Here is an 18,814-nt window from a genome sequence, read left to right as displayed (position 1 = left end):
GTTATTAAAGCAAGATTTTTTTTTCTCGTTTTTTAGTCTTTTATTTTTTTTAATTCTTCTAGACTGAACTGGGAAATGCGGAATGCCCCAGGAGTGATATAAAGGGTGATTCCACAACTGGTTTTCAGAGGTAACTCTCAAATAATACAATTTCCCCCTCCCAAAAACAATTTCTTCCCGGGAAAACCAAGCAAGACAAGCGCTATATGTTGTCCCTCGTCTCCGGGGCCGAGCGGGCCCTGCTAGGAGCCCAGGCTGGTCCTTGACTTTGTCCGTCTGGGGATCAGGACTCCGAGCAAACGGCTTCAGAGATTGGTTCCTCCGTGAAGCCCGAAGTCTGACTTTGCTCCCGGTGTAGTGCAAAAAGCACCCACTGCTTGGCCCGTACGGGGATCGAACCCGCGACCTTGGCGTTATTAGCACCACGCTCTAACCAACTGAGCTAACCGGCCAGGATGCGCGCTGTGTTTCCGAAAGGACACAGAAAGAATAATCCTATCCCCAGGTTTCTCTCGGGAAAAAGAATCGTTCTGATCCCCCGCGTTCTTCCTCTCTGGAGGGACAGATGGGGGAGAAGGGAGGGAAAAGTCCCATATTCGGGCTCAACGGATCATGCTTCTTCCAGGAAAACCTGAGAAGATTCAGGCCAACCCCCGGCAGCGGGCCCCGGGTGCCTCCCGCTCCTGGGGCCTGCTCTCCGCAGGTCAGCTCCGCCCGGACCCTGGGGACCCGGGACCCTGCAAGCCCGGCCGCCCACCCCGAGTCCCCCCGGGAGCGTCGCCGACGTGGAGCTGCAGTGCGGCGCACCGGACGCGCGGTGGCGCCCGAGTGCGGGGCTGGCGTCGGCGCGGGCACCAGAGCCGCGGTGGTCTCCGGGAGCTTCTGACCCCGCCGGGACCCGGAGCGGAGAGCCAGGACCCCGCAAACCCGGGCGGGGTCTGTGGGAGGCAGGAGGTGTCCAGCGTCAGGGCCGTTACCTGGCCCGGGAGAAACGCCGGGACTGACCGGGTCGCGAGGCTGAGGAGCACCGCGGGAAAGCTCCGAGGAGGGGCGCCCTCTCCGGCCGGCGCCGGACCCACCTGCCTCCAGGTGCGCGTCCACGGGGGCCGCGGGAGCCGCCGAGTCCTCTGGTCCCTGCTCTCCTGCGGCGTCTGCCTCTCCTCTGCCCACCACGGCTCCTTCTGAGCTGGGGTACTGGCATTTTCAGAAGCCGATCGGTCTGCGTGCAGACTAGAGGCCCTCACGCTCCGTTTGTAAGTACGTGTGCGCGCGTCTGTGTGGTCTTCTGGATTTCCCTAGAAATTTCCCTAGAAATGAGAATCATGTTCTTTGACCAGCTACATGTCTCGTTTAGTTTCTAACCTCCCGTTTCAGGTACTTGCTTTTACTGTCGTAAATCATTCCTCTGGTCCTTGAGCACGTTTTATCTATATACATCGTTTGAACCAACTGGTAGGTGTCTTCCTGTTGTCGTTGTTGTTGTTCTGTGGCGACAAGTCTGTAAGTTTGTAGGGTAGAATATTAATACTATGATCACTTTTATTTTACCAGGGTACTTGCTGTGGTAAATGATTTCTGAGTCCGGGCCACGTTCAGACTTACTTCGACCTCTAGAGATCGAACTGTGCAACATCTCCTTTATTTCTTTTTAAATGCCATTTTATGGTGGACGTATAAAGCAACAGCAGCAGTTACAAAATGTTGTCTGAGTAATTCTGAGAGCTCTAAACAAAGATCTGTGTACAGGCTGAATAAAAAGATGTTCGATTCATAGTGCACACTGTTTAACTTTAACAAACATCTTTAGTTGGAATTTTCATGTAAACCTTTAGAGAGATGTGACTCACAGAGACCAAAAGTAAAATAGCTTCTCCTTTCACGATTTAGTGAGGTGGTCTGCATTCTCAAAAACGATTTACAAAATACGAGAAATGTTGCGTGTGAGTACTAGGCATAAAATATTCCATTTTCTTACAGAAGGAGCAGCAGGGGGACAGGGAGCCTAGTGGATGCCCTGTCACCACCTTTCCCAAAGATGTATACCCCCAAGAATGGCAGTGGAAACCTGGCAGCAAGTAGGCCTTTGGTCGTGGTCGATTCCATGGGAAACAGACACAGAGATGGAGGTTGTATGCAGTATTACTGGGAATGCTCTTAGAATCAGCAAATAGGAGAGAGTGAGGGAAGTGGGATTGGAAACAAGCAGAAGACGAGCTTGGTGTAGTTTAACAGAGGCCACCAGCGGATTTCTCAGGGATATTTGAGCCTGGAACGGCCCTTCAGAAATGTCCATAAGAGGAGGGGAGGACTTTATACTCTTCCATCAACCAGTCTTGGATTTGAGCACCCCTAATGGTGGGTGTAAATTTGAGCAAGATGCCTCTTCTGTTGAGGACAGTTCCCAGAGACCAACTCAGTGGTGAGCCACCAGCTGTCAACAGTTCTGAAGTTGAGAAAAGAGTACCACCATACTTGAGCACAACCTCACAGGTGCAAACGTAATCTCACAGTTCTTTTGACAACCATGGGTCAGATACGTGCTGGTCTTTGACCAGTAACATGTCCTTTTCCACACCCATAGAGGAGAGCCCAGGTGGAGTTAAAGCAAAATGGTGGTTAGAAAGTCAATTCATATTTCCTTTTGAATTCAACCAAGGCCTGTCTTTGCTGCCAGAGTTTAGAGTCTACTGAGACTAGTGGTGTCCACACTGAAACAATGATCCAAGAAGAGACAGTCATCTCAGTCCAGTCCCTATGTTCATCCTTCCAAAGAACATTCTTCTTTGGTTTTGACTGAGACAATGTCTATTCTTTTTTGTTTCTGAAACATCTGGTAGACGAGCTACAAATTTTGTTAAAGTGTGTGAAATCATACTTAAATAAGATGTAAGTGAAAAGGGTACCACACCTGGCTCTGTGGCTTAGCTGGTTAAAGCGCCTGTCTAGTAAACAGGAGATCCTGGGTTCAAATCCCAGCAGGGCCTGTTTCTTTGCTTTATTCCTGGTTTTTATGATTTATCCTCCTATGTTTTCAGTAGGTGAGTAGGAACCAACTTGAACTTACACAAGATGACTCTTATAACACTCAGGGTTTGAGAAGAATTCCCAATACATATACAAAGACTTATGAGAGGACTCAGAATATTTGTGCTAGTCATGATATTTGCAGGAGGTGAGTAGTCTAGCTGAGGTTTCCCTCTTTGGTCCTACCATTTGAGATCAAGTGACAGAGGCTCAACCACTTTAAAAACATGCCTTTTCAGATATTTTTTATATTACTGTGAAATTACTGACTACTAAGAAAGGATTACTTTCTGGTGGATTGCTGAGCATCTGGAAATGCAACTACCTCCCCTATTAAATGTTCCCTGGCTTGGGATCCTCAGGCAGACAGCTCTCCTCTTTTGTGCTATTAAAGTAGACATGCTACTGTTTTAGGTCAGCTATGTGGTTCTTTCTTCTTCATGTCTAGCTATTCACTGGTAACGTTGGGCACTGGATAGTTTGGTGAATTCACTTGAATGAAATGTCTATTAAAATATGAAAGATAAAGCATGGTCATGATGAGAAATGGCAGAGACGGAGAAATGGTTGGGAAGTATGTCCACTCGGTGTCTAACCAGGAAATTTTAGGTGTGAAACAAATGTGGTGATGACCATACTGGGGATACCTACTTCCAGAAATCATTACTCTTCAGACTCAGCTGAGATCTTCTGAATTCATCTGTCCCTGTCACCTGTTGTCACACTTTCTTCTCTGTGTTGGGATTGTTTAATGCTGAGTTTATGTCTACAATTCCACATACACAGCACATCAAACTTAGGAATGTCAAGCACACTTAGATGGTTAAGTTTTAAGTTCTTGAGTCTTGTACCCACACCATGATTGCAACTGGAAGAATCTCAAGCATTTGGTGCTTTCCAGTGCTGATGTCCACGTCTTGACTCATTGCAGAATTTCTGGAGTTGATCTCTTCTCCCTCAGAATTTCTTTATCAACTCTAAACCTCTTAGCTGCCTGCCTGGAGTGGATCTCCCCAAATATCCACATCCAACACTGATCTCTCCCTAGCTTCAAATTCATATTTCCATCTCCACTTGGATTTCATATAGGTACTACTGGCACAGGGCACCATAAATTCAACTGACATTAAACCCATTGGAAACCTGTGGTTAACCTTGATTCCTCCCACCATCAAATCATCACAAAGTCCTGCTAACTTTGCCTTCAACATGTGTAAAATGTCTTTCCCTTTTTTTCCTTCTGTTGGTCCCTATTTGGGTCTTCAATATCTCTTCTTGACCATAAGCTATAATAGCCTCCTCTTGTTCCCCCCGTCTTCAAGATTGGTCATCAAAGCCATTCTTGACACGTGTATTCTACAGTAGTTATGAGTAGTATCTGGTAAGTGCTGACTAGATCAAGTTGATCAGTTAATAGCTATGGTTCAAATCCTCTATATCCTAGTTATTTCCCCTTTTCTTTCAGCTTCTCATCAGCTACTCAAAGGAGTCCTTAAAATCACCAATCATAATTTTGGTTGTTCTATTTCTTGTTTTCATTGTCTCAGTTTTGCTTCATTTAAGAACAAATCTTCTTGATGAATTGATCATTTTATTGTTATTGGATGTATCTCTTTATCTTTAATCTTACTTTTTACCTTGGAGTCTACTCTGTCTGATATTGATATATATCCAATATTGATATAATGGTTTGTGTTTTCAAGGTATATCTTCCCTCACCACCCTACTTTCAACCTGTCATCTTTATTCGTCTTATGTGTCTCTTGTAACCAGGGTACAGTTGGCTCCTGCTTTTCTTTGTTTTATTTCACTATTTACCATGCCATTCACTGCCTTTTAATTATGTGTTTATCTCATTATATTAAATGCAATTATTTATATTTGGATTTAAGCCCATCATCAAGTTAATTGTTTTCCATTTGTCCCACTTGTTTTTTATTTTGGGGGGTTTTTTCCTGCCTTTCTTTGATTGATTGATTGATTATTATTCCATTTAACCTTTGACCTAAAATGTAGGTCATTCCCCTCCAGCTCCTTTTAAGATTTTTTAAATTTTGATTTTCAAGTATTTCAGTATAATTTAGGTAGCTACAATTTTCTTTATGGTTATCCTGGGTGTCCTTTGCTGAGTTTATTGAATCAATAAGTTGATGTGACTTTTTTTCTCATTGAGATGTGTCCTTAAGATTAGTGCATTTTAATTATGTAGATTACACTTTAATTTTTTTTTTAAAGAAGGCTTCACTGATGACATCTGTACTCCAAGAATTAATGGTTAGGCTCCAAATTCTCTCCTCATATTCAGATCAAAATACACCTTTCCCTCTTTGGAAGGTACATCCTGTATATTTCTCTGATTTGGCCCACATATTCCCATTTAATCTCATTTATTTCCTTCCCCTGCTTCAAATTCTTGGATATCCTCCTGCCACCATCATGCCGACCCCATTCAGCTCCCAATGACAAAATCCCCTTTCTAATCTCTCTGCATCATACTTCAACATAGTCTTCATCTATGATGTCTCAGATCTGGTGTCATTTTCTCTAGAAAACCATCAGGGGCACTAGGTAGTTTCCAGTTTTTTGGCTGTTCTAAACAGGCTTCTCTGAACATTATAGTAGATATATTTGGCGAACACTTTGCTACTAGTATATGATTGTATTAACATGGTAAAGGGAAATCCCTCCAGGAAAAAGGGCTGGGCTATCAAGAAATATTTACTTTTACGCGAGCGCTATTCTGCAGGGTTTCCGTAGTGTAGTGGTTATCACGTTCGCCTAACACGCGAAAGGTCCCCGGTTCGAAACCGGGCGGAAACAGATGGTTTCTTTGCTTTTTGAACGTATTTCCTTTTAGATAATGAACTTGTATTTTCTTTTGAGGGTTTCAGACTTAAAACAAATGCAAATATTTGCGACCCCAAAATATGCCACTTTAGCATAAGGATGATTTTGAGCTGAGAGCAATTAAGAAAAAACAAACGGGAAGGGCTCTCTGTCTTCCTCCTGTCTGCCTAAAAGCGGGGCATAAATGTCCCTTTGTGAAGGTGTTCCACTCTCATCTCCCATACGAGAGGAGGAGAACTACTCTGATCACCAAAGATGGAAAGTCAGCACCAATATGAGTCTGCAGAAACAAATCCCACTAAAATTACCCCCGCTTCCACTAGTTTCCCCTTATAGTTACCGTCCCACAAATATTTCCCCTAAAAGTCCAAACTCTCATTTTCGTTGTCTACCCACTTCCCTACAATATTGTTAAATGGTATAAAAGCTTTCAAGTTTAACTGCTTCTTTGGGTTCTCACTTCTTTCCTGGGAAGCCTTCATGCATGTAAAATTAAAATAAAAAATAGTCACATCAACAAAATTTGTACTTTTTCTCCTATCAATCTGTCCTTTGTTGAACTCATAGGCCCCTGCCACAAACCTAACAGAATAGAGGAAAAATTCTTCTTCCTTACATATGGAAATTGTGACAATCAGGGCTTTGGGAATTTGAAGAAAATACACACATACCCAAAAAGATGTTAAGGAAGAAGCATGTAATGTGAAGCCATGGGTACTTGAGCTTGAACCATAGTTCACATGGTTCCATACAAAATAAATAAGGTGCCTAGTGTGTTAAAGGACCATGAGTGATATGCAGAAAAATAAACAAAGAACGGAGAGGAGCACTGGAAGGAGGGAAGTGTAGAGCTTAGATACAATGTTCAGGCTGTGTTTCCTGATAAGCTGATACCTGAGAAAGCACCTGAAGTAAGGCAAGTGGCTGAGTCATACCTACAGCAAAGCAAGAACAGCCGAGCAGGGGTGCAGTGGGAGAAATGAGCTCTCGGGCAACACTGCAGCCCAAGTGGGAACTTTGGCATTCACTCTGATGAAAGCAGAAGATGTTTTTGCGTTTAGAGCAAAGCTGTTCACAAAGATCTCTCTGGTTGAGTTTTTTGTAAAGCTGGAAAGGGTGGAAGAAAGGAAACCTGTTAAGGGATTTTTGCAATATTCCATGTCAGAAATGCAGGTGTCGTGGGCCAAGGCGATAGCAGCGGAGTGGTGAGAAGTTTTTCAAATCTAGATGCATTTTGAGGGGAGGAAAAGAGAAGCCCCTCATATATGTGGAATGAAAGAATAATTGAGGTCAAGAGTGTTGCCAAGATGTTTACCTAACTGTTGGAGAAGTTGAAGTTGCCTTTAAGTGAAATAGGGAAGCTTGGGCTTGGAGAAGGTTTTGAGGGGACACTCAGGAACCAGTCATCCTCTGTCTTCTAACATACTACATGGTAAATGACATATACCTGTCTTTAGTCTAATGAGTGAAGCACCAAGAAGAGGGGCTGTGATGGCCGAGTGGTTAAGGCGTTGGACTCGAAATCCAATGGGGTTTCCCCGCGTAGGTTCAAATCCTGCTCACAGCGGTATGCCTTTTGGTGTGGGGCCCACAGCTTGAAACTTCTGCAAAATTAAATGGCTCCAGCGGTATACCTTTTGGTGTGGGGCCCACAGCTTGAAACTTCTGCAAAATTAAATGGCTCCTCGCCCAGCACCGCAGAGAAATCCCTTCAGCGGCCGTTCCAAATTATAACTCAAATCCTTTAGGAGGGCGGCGCCAGCCGGTTATGAGTTCCACCATCTTCTTTGGCGTCTGGGCGCATGGGAACCGCCAGATCTCGGGCTCCCTCCCCACTGTCCACACCGAACTTCAGACTGGAGCGCTCAAAAACACTGAGTGCCTGGAGGTGAAGTTGTTAAATCTGGCAAATGTCTGATCACAGCAGCAAAGAGAACACAGGAGACTTGAAATTTGGGGGATTATGTGCCCTTTCTGATTATAGAGAGCCAGCAACTTCCTTAAAGGCATTTTCAGGCAGCAATCTTTAGTGTTTGTACTGACATCAAAGGCTGGTGGGAGCCACAAAAAATTTAGGATAATACTGCATTATATTTGCCACTCTTTGCAGCACTTTTTACAAATGAGGAAACTGAGGCACAGAGAAGCTAAATTTTGACTTCTGACTTTGCCTTTTCAAGCCCATATGCAACCTCGTCTCCTCAGTGGACTAAACCTCTCTTTTATAAGCACTTTTGCATTTTCAGCTATTTCATCAACTTTGAAAAACTAAAAAAAATTTAAGCCAATTTTGTATTTGTTGGTAAGTGGGTTCCTGGTTTCCAAGTTTCTTTGTCAAATGCGATTCTTAAAATGTATACTTCTATGGAATTCTTGCATTCTTATTGCATTTTGTGTTTTTTGCAATTTGTGGGCAGAGAATATTATGGCTGGGGGAGGGCCGTAACAGAGAGCTCAGAACTAGGCAAGAATATAAACTGGGCAAGGAGTGAAGAGAGAACGTGGAAACTGAGTCGGTGGACATATGTTCAAGTAAAACAACAAAACAAAAGCAGAACAAACAGCTACGAAGCAACGAACAAGGTTCCAATGAACACAGGCAGAAAATGAGTGAAGATTGACCGGTTTTCAATGAAAACATTTTATGTAAACGTGGATTATGCAAACAAGTCACAAAATAAATTATGGTTTCCCAGAATTGGTACAGATTTTGTACCTAATTGCTGTCTAAATTAAAACATCAACCACTTCTTCATCTGATAGGAATTGTGTATAGGAACGGAAAATACAAGTATGGAGAGTGCTGTGACAGGTGAGGGCCAGTGGCATGATGGGTAATGTGTCTGACTTGGATTGGAAGGTTCCAAGTTCAACTTCTGGCTGGCTGGCTGAGCTTACTTTTTCTTCACACTTCCTAGGTACTTTAAAACAAAACAAAAAACATTGAAGCGATCCTTAAAGTTTTTCGAATACGCTTTCTAGGAACTGATCCTTCACTTTCACAAACGCTCTCCCACACCCGCTGTCAGCTGAGTCTGAAGGAGAAGTCACAAGCATCAAAGGAGTGATCCTCTAAGATTTTCTTCTTTCATCCCTTCTTGAACTTGAGACAGGAGATTGGCCGGAAAAGACCATTAGAAGGAAGGTTTTAAAATCAAAGAAACTCTAAAGAAAAATAACTTTTCTTCCAGTATCTTCTCTATTGATATTTTTCCCCCATTGGAAAGAGTCCTCACGGAGAGGTCTCTGTTACGCAGTTCCTTCCTGGTGTGACACCAGCAAAGAGAAGGGGGCAGACATCTCCTGGGGATAGGTGGAGGCAAGGAAGGTTCGGCGGGAGCGACTCTTTGCCTCAGTTGGCCCCTTTAGACAGAGGTTGGCCCTGAAGGCTGCTGTCGCTGCTCCTTCCTGCGAGGCCCCACGTGCACGGCCGAGTTCATGGGGACGGAGGCGCGGGGGGGGGGGGGGGGACAGAGAATCAACAGGAATTCCTTATTTTGCAAAGGTAAACAGCAGGGAAAAGATGAGAGTGTAAGGAAGATCTGGGAGGTGGCAGCTGTCGGGCTGCCTCTGGACAGACGAGCCTCCTCCGTGTGCGTCGTGGCTGCGCGTGGAGGCTGGAGAGAAATCACTGCCAAGTGGGGAAAAGTCCTCAAACCAACCCAGAAGATCATCTGCATATGTGGGCCCATTTCCGAACGTGTAGCTTGTCTCCTCCGCGCACATGACAGGTGACTTGCAGTCAACGCGTGCGCCGTCGGGGGCCGAGACCAAACCTGAGAAAGCGGGTGCGCAGCCTCGCCGGCAGGTGCACGAAGGCCGGCGACCGCGCAGAGTCGCACTGGGCGCCCGGTCCTCGCCGCCGCCGGGAGGGAGGGTTCTCGATAAAGGGGAGGGACCGAGCACAGAGCCGACGGGAGCACCGCCGGCGTCTCGCTGCTCCAGCCCACCGAGCCTCTGGCCACGCTGCGCTTGACTCCATCTCTGCCCAGAAGCTTCTTTAACGTGCCCAGATAATACTGTCTTCCGAGTGTCACTAAAAACTGAGCACACATAGTTCGAAAACTCCTCAGCTTCCCCTTTCCCAGACACACCTGCCTGGCTCCCACGCTGCTTTTCCTCAGTAGAGTCTTCCTAGCAGTTGTACGTTTTTTATTGCCAAAACAACGCGCCTGGCCCGTACGGGGATCGAACCCGCGACCTTGGCGTTATTAGCACCACGCTCTAACCAACTGAGCTAACCGGCCACCCTGAGGCAGAGCTTCTTTGTTTTAAAAAGTAAGTTCCTCTACTAAAAGGAATTTCTTCTCTCCCTGTTCCCCCTCCTTCTAAGGGAGCCATTAAACCACACTCACAGACTGTAACGAGGAGTCTACATCCTTCCAGTTCTTCGGATTTGGAGAAGAAAATCCACGGAGAAACTTGTGTGCAGAGGCTGAGTCTCTATTTGTGGAGGGTGCACTGTAGCCGGATTTTCAGTCGTTGGTGAAGGAAGTCCCCCTTCCTAGAAGCACGTCTGTAGCATTGGATGACAAATTGCACGCTGGTCTTTCATGACTCGGAGCTTAATGACCCGTTAAGTTCAGGCTGCTTCAAGGCGACGAAACGAAGAGGAGCGAAGGAGGAAAGGATCCGGAGCCCCGGGGTCGCGGAAGACCCGCAGACACCCGCCCTGACGTCATCAGCCACGCGGTCCGCGCCTGGACGGCTGGTCACACGCTAAGTCGGGGTGACTTATTGTCCTGTTAGGCCGTGGGGGGTTTGCAGAGGGCGAGGTGGTAGCGGCGCCCCGCTGAGCTTTCAAGTTCTCACCCAAGGGCCCAGAGGTTGCGGGGTGCGAGCCGAGGGACCCCCGCCCCGGGCAGCGGAGGCCCGAGTCGGAGAGGTGCCTCCGCGGTGCCCAGCGAGCCTACTGGCTTCCTCACCCGGAGACAGGTGGGAGGCGTCCCTAGTGTTAGTTCACTTGTGACTTTCCAACTTTCTTGCTGACCCACGCCTAGACAATTGCCAGCGAATACTTGTTTTCGGAGCTAACTGAATCAGCAGGTAATGACGTTGTTGATTTGAAAGCGGACGCGGGCGCGGGAGAGAAGCTTGAGCCTCCAGCGTCCACAGTTCAAGGTCGAGGGCGGGGTCCCCGCGGATCTTCCACCCGGCATTCTTCCAGTCTGCGGGCTCTCGTCCGCGGCCCAGGGCTTCCCAGCCTCGACCCCACACGCAGAGACGCTCTCCGACGTGGCCTCTGCAGGCTGCGTCCTCCTTGTAGCCGCGGGGAACTGCCTCCCCAACCGTGTCCCGGACCCCGGGGTCCTCAGGCAAGGCCACCATGACGCACCTCGCTTGGGTCCGGGGCTTGCAACCCCAAAACGATTACTCTTGGCTCCTTCCTCCCCTGGACAAACGGAGTTTCCCGGGTGGCAGACCTCCCCGACTTTTCCGACTACGCCCTACGGTGTCCGGGAGGATTACGCACGCCGAGCACTCGCTCTCCTAGAAAAACCAGCACCTGACCAGTTGGCAAAACCCAAGATGTGGGTCTGTTGTCCACAGCCCCACCTGCACCTACCTCCCGGGTAGACTGAGAGGGCTCCAGATCCCCGGAACTGTGTTTTTCCGGAGCCTGCTTTTGAATGAAATATTGGGTACGAACCGTTACTAGTAGTGATTCCAGATCAATAGAAGGGCTTATTAAAAGATCCGTCCTTAACATTACACTATGATACAGAAGGAATCTCCACCGATCTTTGACTCCAGCTTCCCCCAAATCCTCCTCGGAGGCCACCAGAGCGCTTGGTTTCTCGTATATCGTTCCCAAAATATTCCACAGGTCCTCTCGCATACCTTTAAATACCTCCACCTACATCGCTGGCAATACACAAGGGAACATCTACTGTAAATGCAAGAAGATTTCAAGTTATGTGTGTTATATTCCAGATTAGAGCCTATGAATTATCCAACACTGTCTCAGGAAAAATAATAGTATTAACAATCTCTATTACATTTTACAGCATGTGCATATGCATAAATACCACCACACGGAATCTTAATAAATACTCTTAAAATTTAATTTATGTTTACACTACCATTCCTGCCACTAGGCCTGTCCCCGCAGCTGAAAACCAAATGCTGTGTAAGATAGGCAAAACTTTTTACAGGATGCAAAGTGCTGACAATAATGTAAGGTTCTGGAAGGCCCAGCACTAAGTGAAGCCAGGAAGAGAGGTAATAAAGTGAAGAGTTGAAAGTGCCCATACCCTGATTCTTATAGATGCATTTAAGAACACCGAAGTGCTCTGAAAAAGGCATTGGGGAGGTTTTCTTTACCTCGAAGGATTGCTGGAAGCAATTAGGTGTATGGACAGAGAATTGTATTTTGCCAAAGAATTTACCAAAGCCCGGTCTGTGATGAGGGTAAATATGCCTGTAGCTCCTTTCCACATAACCGGCACTGTGGACTCAACTTATTTAAAGGTGATTGACATACAGTATGGGTGGGTAGTCAATGGTTTACTCATTGCCAATCAGCAATGAAAAAGTCAACATTTGCAAAAGGACCAACATCCTTTGCTGAGACCCGGGATTGAACCAGGGACCTTTAGATCTTCAGTCTAACGCTCTCCCAACTGAGCTATCTCAGCCAGCCCACAGGGCATTTCTTGTCAATTACTTTTGAAATAACCTTTTCTGAAAAGCCTATTTCCTTTTTTGGATGCTACATTTCAGGAAAAGAAAGTCTTTGTCTTGTTTTCTGCAAATGTAACATTTTGCCCATTTCAAGAATAAATATACCAACATAAAAATTAGGCAATGGGGAAACATACTGGAAGTTTCCTAAGTATAATAGGAAGAACCAAAAAACAGTGATGATGAACATTTTATATATAGTTTCTAAGGATATGAATTAGTTGCGGTGTAATGATTCAAATCTTCCTGCTGGAGGAATTCAAGACAACACCATTTGGAATAAATTCTAGTTCAAACCATAGTGGGTTTTTTTATTATTTCAGTTGTTTTTATTCCTTTCCCCTTTCATTCTATTAAGGTATAAATTAATACAGCAAAGTATGCATATCTTAAGCACACAGGTAATGATTTTTACAAATTTACATTCCCGTGTAACCGCCTTGGCTCCCTCAGGACCCTCTTCTTTGCTGTTCTCCCAGAGTTAGCCACTGGTCTGAATTCCCACTTATGTGCTGTCATTTATTTTGTAACTTCATATACATTAAGTCAAATTGCATCTGCATTCTTCTGTCTGGCTTCTTTCACTCAATATTGCCTTTAAGATTCATCGGTGTTTTTAGCTGTGAAAACAGTTTCTTCCTTTTCGTCAGCTTCCATTTGGTCACACCACAATGTACTTGTCCATTTTAATGCTGACAGGCACTTGTTTCCAGTTCTAGGTTACAAAAATCATGGAACATTTTCATGCAAATTTTAGGTGAACATAAACACTCTTCTATCAGATAGATACATACATATATACATAGGTACCTGGATATGCAGATATGTGTATGAAATTGCTGGGTCACATATGCTGGATATATGTATGTTTAACTTTATTAGGTGTTGCTAAACAGTTTTCCAAAATGCATGTATTAGTGTACACTCTTAACAATGATGTGCGAGGCTTCTGGTCACTCCACAGACCAGCCAATACTGATATTGTCAACCATTTTAATTGTGGCTTTTCAGGCCAGGATGTAGGGGGGTTTCTTTGTGAATTTAACTTGTATTTTTTGATGACTAAGGATACTAATTATTAACAGGGAAGAGAGTAAGATATTTTTGGTGTTTCTTTACGTTTTTTCAAACATTTACATTATAGGAGTATCTATTATTTGGGTAATTGAAAAAAATAATAATTTAGCATATCTTATATCAAAAATTACATGAAATATTTGCAGTCAACAAACCCTACCTCCTATGTAATGCAAAACGTTATAGTATTTAGGTACAGACAAGGCCAAACACAAATCCTTCCTCATTTGCTCAAACATGCTGATAAGGCCAAACACAGATCCTTCCCCTTTCACTCCTAGCCAAGTTCTTATTCTTTGTCTCATGAGTGATTAGCTAAGATGAGAGCTGTTTGTCCCTGTGTTTCCCCTAGTTCAATGATTCGAGAAAGACTCACAGGACTCAGCATGTAGTTGTCCGCAGCTATTATTTATTATAGCAAAAGGATACAAAGCAGAGTCAGCAAAAGGAAAAGACACACGGAATAAAGTCTGCAGGAAACCAGGTGCAAGTCACACAGGATGCGCTTAATTCCTTCAATGCAAAATCGTGACAACACATGGAAAACGTCCACCAGGGAAGTTCACTAAAGATTTGGTATCCAGGATACTTGGGGGAGGCTGCCTAGCATATATCAAAAATCCAGACCAAGAAAGCAAGCAGGTGTTCAGCACAAACCATATGGTTTGCATGAACAGTTTAGGCAGTGAGCCACTCCTGTCATCTGGGAAATGGTGGGAACTCTCTTAAAATGTAAGCTCCCAGATGCCAGCCAAGGGCCCATCTTGCCAGCAGGCCTTTCCAAGGAGAATAGTCTCAGGCCTGCTGTGCCAACTTTTTCTGCACAATCCCCTTGAGAGTAGCTAGACACCCAAATGAACACTTCAAATTCATAGGACTGAAGCTTCTCCAATGCAAAACAATTGCAAATAACCTCATCAGGAAGTTGTGATCCCTGTGAAAGTCTACGGCAGGCTACCCTGCAGAGAGCACTCTGATCCTTCAATCTGGGGTGTTCTCCCGATCACAAGAGCCTAACTAAAGTCAGTGTCCTCGTTTACCTGGTTTTTGTCTTTGACAGGTTGGTGTCCTGAGTCACACAGGAGTAAAAGCCCACCTGAAACACCCAGTTCATCCGCCCAGACAGAGTCCTCCCAAGCCTGCTGTGCTCCTTTCCTCGTGGGACCCTACAGGAAGCCCAGCCCCTCATCCAGGTACTCCCGACAGGCGTCCGTGGTAACTTAGTAAGGATTTCATTGCACTTCTTGGTTTGAGAATTCTTTGGGTTTGGTTTTGTTGCTGGCTTTTGTTTAAACTTGGTATCATGGGTCTCTCCAAGTCTACCCCTAAACCCCTCCAAAAGCCCCCACCATGACGTGCTTTGGCACTACGGTGACAATTCAGCTCATTTCCCCCAAAAATGGCAGAATTCAACTCCTCGAACCATCTCTTCGTTATGTTCTTATCTAAGATAAGAAAGTCTTTCCATTTCTGAAACAGCTAAGGTTATTTATAATCATATTACCTCTTATGTTGACCTTTTAAAATGACTTTATCCTTTAGAGCATTTTAAATTTACATAAAAATTGTATGGGAAGCACTAGGTTCCCATATCCCCTCTTCTCCCAACTTCAGAGATTTCCCTATTATTAATGTCTTGTGATACATTCATTACGATGGGTGAACAAAGATTGATGCATTGTTACTACCTAAAGCCCCCAGTTTACCTTAGGATCTACTCTTTGCGTTGCACAGTTCAATGGATTTGCATAATGCATTAGTTGAATGACTAGTAGGCATTGCGATGTAGTGTGAGGCTACTATTGACCTTCTGATGACGTGTCAGAAGGAGGATTATCAGGTCTCCGTGGACCACCAGCAACTGAAACTGTCAAAAGTGAAGCCGTGTGTAAGGGGGGGATTACTGTGCAGACGGTCCTTGACTTACAATGGTTCAACTGACAGTGGTGAAAAGCAATACACATTCAGTAGAAATCATACTTTGACTTTTGATCTTCTCCCAGGCTGTGATGTGGGTGGGATCCTCTCTGGTGACGCCGGGCAGCGAGCCGCAGCGCCCGGTCAGCTACGGGATCACTAGGGCCAACCACCTACTCACTCACTAAAAACCATTCTGTCCCCACACAGCCATCCTGTTTCTGCTTTCAGTACAGTGTTCAGTGAACTGTGTGAGATGCTTAACACATTATTACAAAATAAGCTTTGTGTTAGATGACTGCCCAGCTCGAGGCTCATGTAAGCATCCTGAGCACGTTTAAGGTGGGTGAAACCAAGCTACCATGTTCTGTAGGTTAAGTGTATTAAATGCATTTTTGACTTGTAGTATTTTCAATTTATGATGGGTTTATGGGGCCATAACCCCGTTGTAAGTCAAGAAAGAACTGTATTTGTAAATATTTTCTATTCGTTTCCCTTGTCCATTGTTTTATATTTTGTCTTCCAGCCCGTTTCTGCCTTCTCTGTCCTTAACATTGTCCATGATTCTCACCAGCTGTGAGTCTCTGCTTCTGTGAATCATTCGCTCTGCCCTTCTCTCCAGGTTCTGGGTCAGCAAGCTGCCCTGTGACCTCAATATTCGGATATAGCTAAGGAGAGTTACTGATTTTCAGACTGTTCAGCTTTTCTCTTGTTCTGAGGATGAGAGTGGTGAGTCCCAAACTTTTCACATGTGGGAGCACAAACGGAAAGTCATCTGTCACTTGGATACATAGGCAGCTACATATTGTTTCTCAGTAACTTGTGATCCTACTTAGTTAGCTGTTTACTATTTACTAGTTTGCTATTACTATTTATTATTTACTAGTTTGATATTTTTCCTCCTCAAATCAAATCCTTATGACATTTGCATCTAAAACTGGCTGAGATTTCCCAGTGGGCTCCCAGAAAATCAGCAAAGACTTGCTCTTTAATATTGTAAAAAGAAAGGTGTTAGAAATAATTAAATTTATTTGCTGTGTTACTATCGATCAGTTTCCTGAGAAGCGTTGTTAAATCAGAAGAGAGTGTAGCCTTCCCTCTGAGTCCGTCAAACAGCAAAGTGTGAGAGCAGAGTCCCCTAGACTTCCCTCACGTCTGACATTATTTGCAAGTTTTGAGGTTTCCCAAAAATACCTTTGGTTTGGATAATTTGCTAGAAGGTGTCACAGAACTCCTCAAAGCTGTTATACTTACTGGTTATAGCTTATTACAAGGAAAAGACATAGATTAAAATCTGCCAAAAGAAAGTACACATAAAGCAGACCCTGGCAGAGTTCCAAAATGACACTCCTGTTGTCCTCGGGGCCAGTTACCCTTGTGTGACAAGGCACAGAGTATTGTCAGTTTGAGAAGCTTGCCTAAACTTCCATGTCCAGAGTTTTTATTGGGGTTTCATTATATCGGCCTAAGCCCTTGATGACCCGTGTGCTTGAACTCACTCTCCGGGCTGACTGATAGGGTAACAGAGCCCTCACCCTAAATCACAGGGTTGGTCTTTCTGACATGACTACCGCATGTGGCCATATCCACCCTAAAAAGATATCTGTTAGGTACGACATGGATTATCTCCCATGAGATAATCATGAGCTGTCATGAGATATCTCCCATGAGCTGAAGCAAGGGCCAGGCCTCTCTTTTTTGCCATGTGGGAAAAAACACACTCAGCTACAATGGTATCTGGCAAAGAAAAGAATGGAAGTCATGCTATTATTATTATTTTTTTTTTGAGAAACTAATAACAGCAGTAAAATAAAGGAAATGTTCAACCTTGTGGGGGTGGCGGGCAGGGGCCTGCCCCTGGGCCCCCAGGGAGGCTCTCCTCTAACATTTACCCAGGTCAGAATGACTCAGCAAAACTGCAGAGCATGGGCTCTATTTCTGCCCCAGCACTTTGTACAACTATTTCCTTACAGAAAATAACCAAAAAGGAGCTTTCCAAGCATAAAGATAAGAAAAATTTTTAAACCTTCCTGGTTCCTGTTAAAGTCATACTGCCTTGCACATGCTGAAAACACAAGATGAAGTCTGTAACTTTCTGGACTGTTCATGATGATGATTTGTAACTTTAAAAATGTAAAAAAACATATATAACCCTGTACGAGATGTTCTTTCCCTGGAGCCCTCTTCTTTGTGAAGATTGTGTATCCTGGGCAGCTGACCTAACTTGGACTCAGATAAAAGTCTCTTCTTTGCTCTTTAAAAATCGGACCAGGGAGGACCTTTATACCTATGGATATCTGGAACCACAGGAACGTATTACCTAGGCAAAAAAATAAAAATTAACAGGATTGTTCCATGAAATAGAATTTGGAGGTGACAAAAGACAAAAAGTAGGCCATATTTGTAATGGGTAAATCCGCTTGTAGAGGTTTTTAAGGATCTGGGTCTTTTTAGTCTGCACCAGAAATAGAAATGGAAGCCAGGGGAAATAAACAAATAGTAAAGAGACCCAAAGAGCCAAAATTGGAAGAAATGTTTCTTGTGGAACAATTTAAAATTGTATCACTCCATAAATAGTTGTTTTTTTGGTTTGTTTGTTTTGTTTTTTTAATGACTGGACAGAGGGCTCCTGAGTGGTGCAGCTGGTTAAGCGCTGGAATCTTGGTTTCCCTCAGGTCATGATCTTGGGGTCTGGGGTCGGGAAATTTTTAAAAGTAGGCCATCTGGCCCTTTCTGATGGCAGTGTGAGGCCTAGGGGTGGGGAGTTGTTACTTTACAAGGGACCTAAACCAATCCTCCTTGTCAGCCAAGCATAAATATTAATCCTCATTTAGCAGAAGCAAATGTCAACTCTAGAAAAGCCTTGAGTTGTAGTGTTTGAAATATCCAGTATTTTCACCTGGAACAATCAAAAGAAACACATTTTTTTTTTCTCCTCCTCATTCCCCTCCAAACCACCTCACTTTTTCCTCCTTTCTTTGCTGTCTTCTTCTTCTCCCCCCAAAGTTCTGAGTTTATGCCACTGCACCATTTTGAGACTCTATGGATATTTTAAAATATTTTCTACATGTCACATAATGGACTATGTAATTAAAAGTTTTTTTTAAAAAAGTCATGGTAATTGTCCTCGGTAAGCAAACTAGCAGAAAAGACAATTGTGTATATAAATACATCTTTTTTACAATGAGGTAAATGCAGACCTGATACTACAAATGATCTATAAGTAAGAAGGAAGAAACCATCAGATTTTTTTCCTGGAATGCAC

At 44.3% G+C, this 18,814-nt stretch overlaps 1 long non-coding RNA gene and 6 other non-coding genes across 11 annotated transcripts in view; 4 read left to right on the top strand and 3 right to left on the bottom strand.

The window, feature by feature from the left end:
* Positions 1-378: 378 nt before the first annotated feature.
* Positions 379-452, bottom strand: TRNAI-AAU. The gene has a single exon. It is a non-coding gene; the product is annotated as a tRNA-Ile (tRNA).
* A 324-nt stretch (positions 453-776) lies between these two features.
* The window catches only part of LOC116587677, a 41,018-nt gene continuing 22,980 nt past the window's right edge, over positions 777-18,814 (top strand). The window contains exons 1-2 of one of the 5 annotated variants that reach the window (XR_004284552.1): positions 777-1,257; positions 14,693-14,825. This is a non-coding gene — a long non-coding RNA (uncharacterized LOC116587677). The remainder of the gene's footprint in view (positions 1,258-14,692; positions 14,826-18,814) is intronic. The other 4 variants (XR_004284553.1, XR_004284549.1, XR_004284550.1 and 1 more) reach the window with 4 other exon arrangements.
* TRNAT-AGU lies at positions 2,911-2,984 on the top strand. The gene has a single exon. It is a non-coding gene; the product is annotated as a tRNA-Thr (tRNA).
* TRNAV-AAC lies at positions 5,772-5,844 on the top strand. Its single transcript has one exon. It is a non-coding gene; the product is annotated as a tRNA-Val (tRNA).
* Positions 7,357-7,438, top strand: TRNAS-CGA. The gene has a single exon. It is a non-coding gene; the product is annotated as a tRNA-Ser (tRNA).
* Positions 10,045-10,118, bottom strand: TRNAI-AAU. Its single transcript has one exon. It is a non-coding gene; the product is annotated as a tRNA-Ile (tRNA).
* Positions 12,437-12,509, bottom strand: TRNAF-GAA. The gene has a single exon. It is a non-coding gene; the product is annotated as a tRNA-Phe (tRNA).

The sequence above is a fragment of the Mustela erminea genome, chromosome 4 (assembly GCF_009829155.1).
Source record: "Mustela erminea isolate mMusErm1 chromosome 4, mMusErm1.Pri, whole genome shotgun sequence".
NCBI classification, from domain to species: Eukaryota; Metazoa; Chordata; class Mammalia; order Carnivora; family Mustelidae; genus Mustela; species Mustela erminea.
The sequence above is the reverse complement of the archived record's forward strand: the minus strand, read 5'-3'. Positions and strand labels throughout refer to the sequence as shown.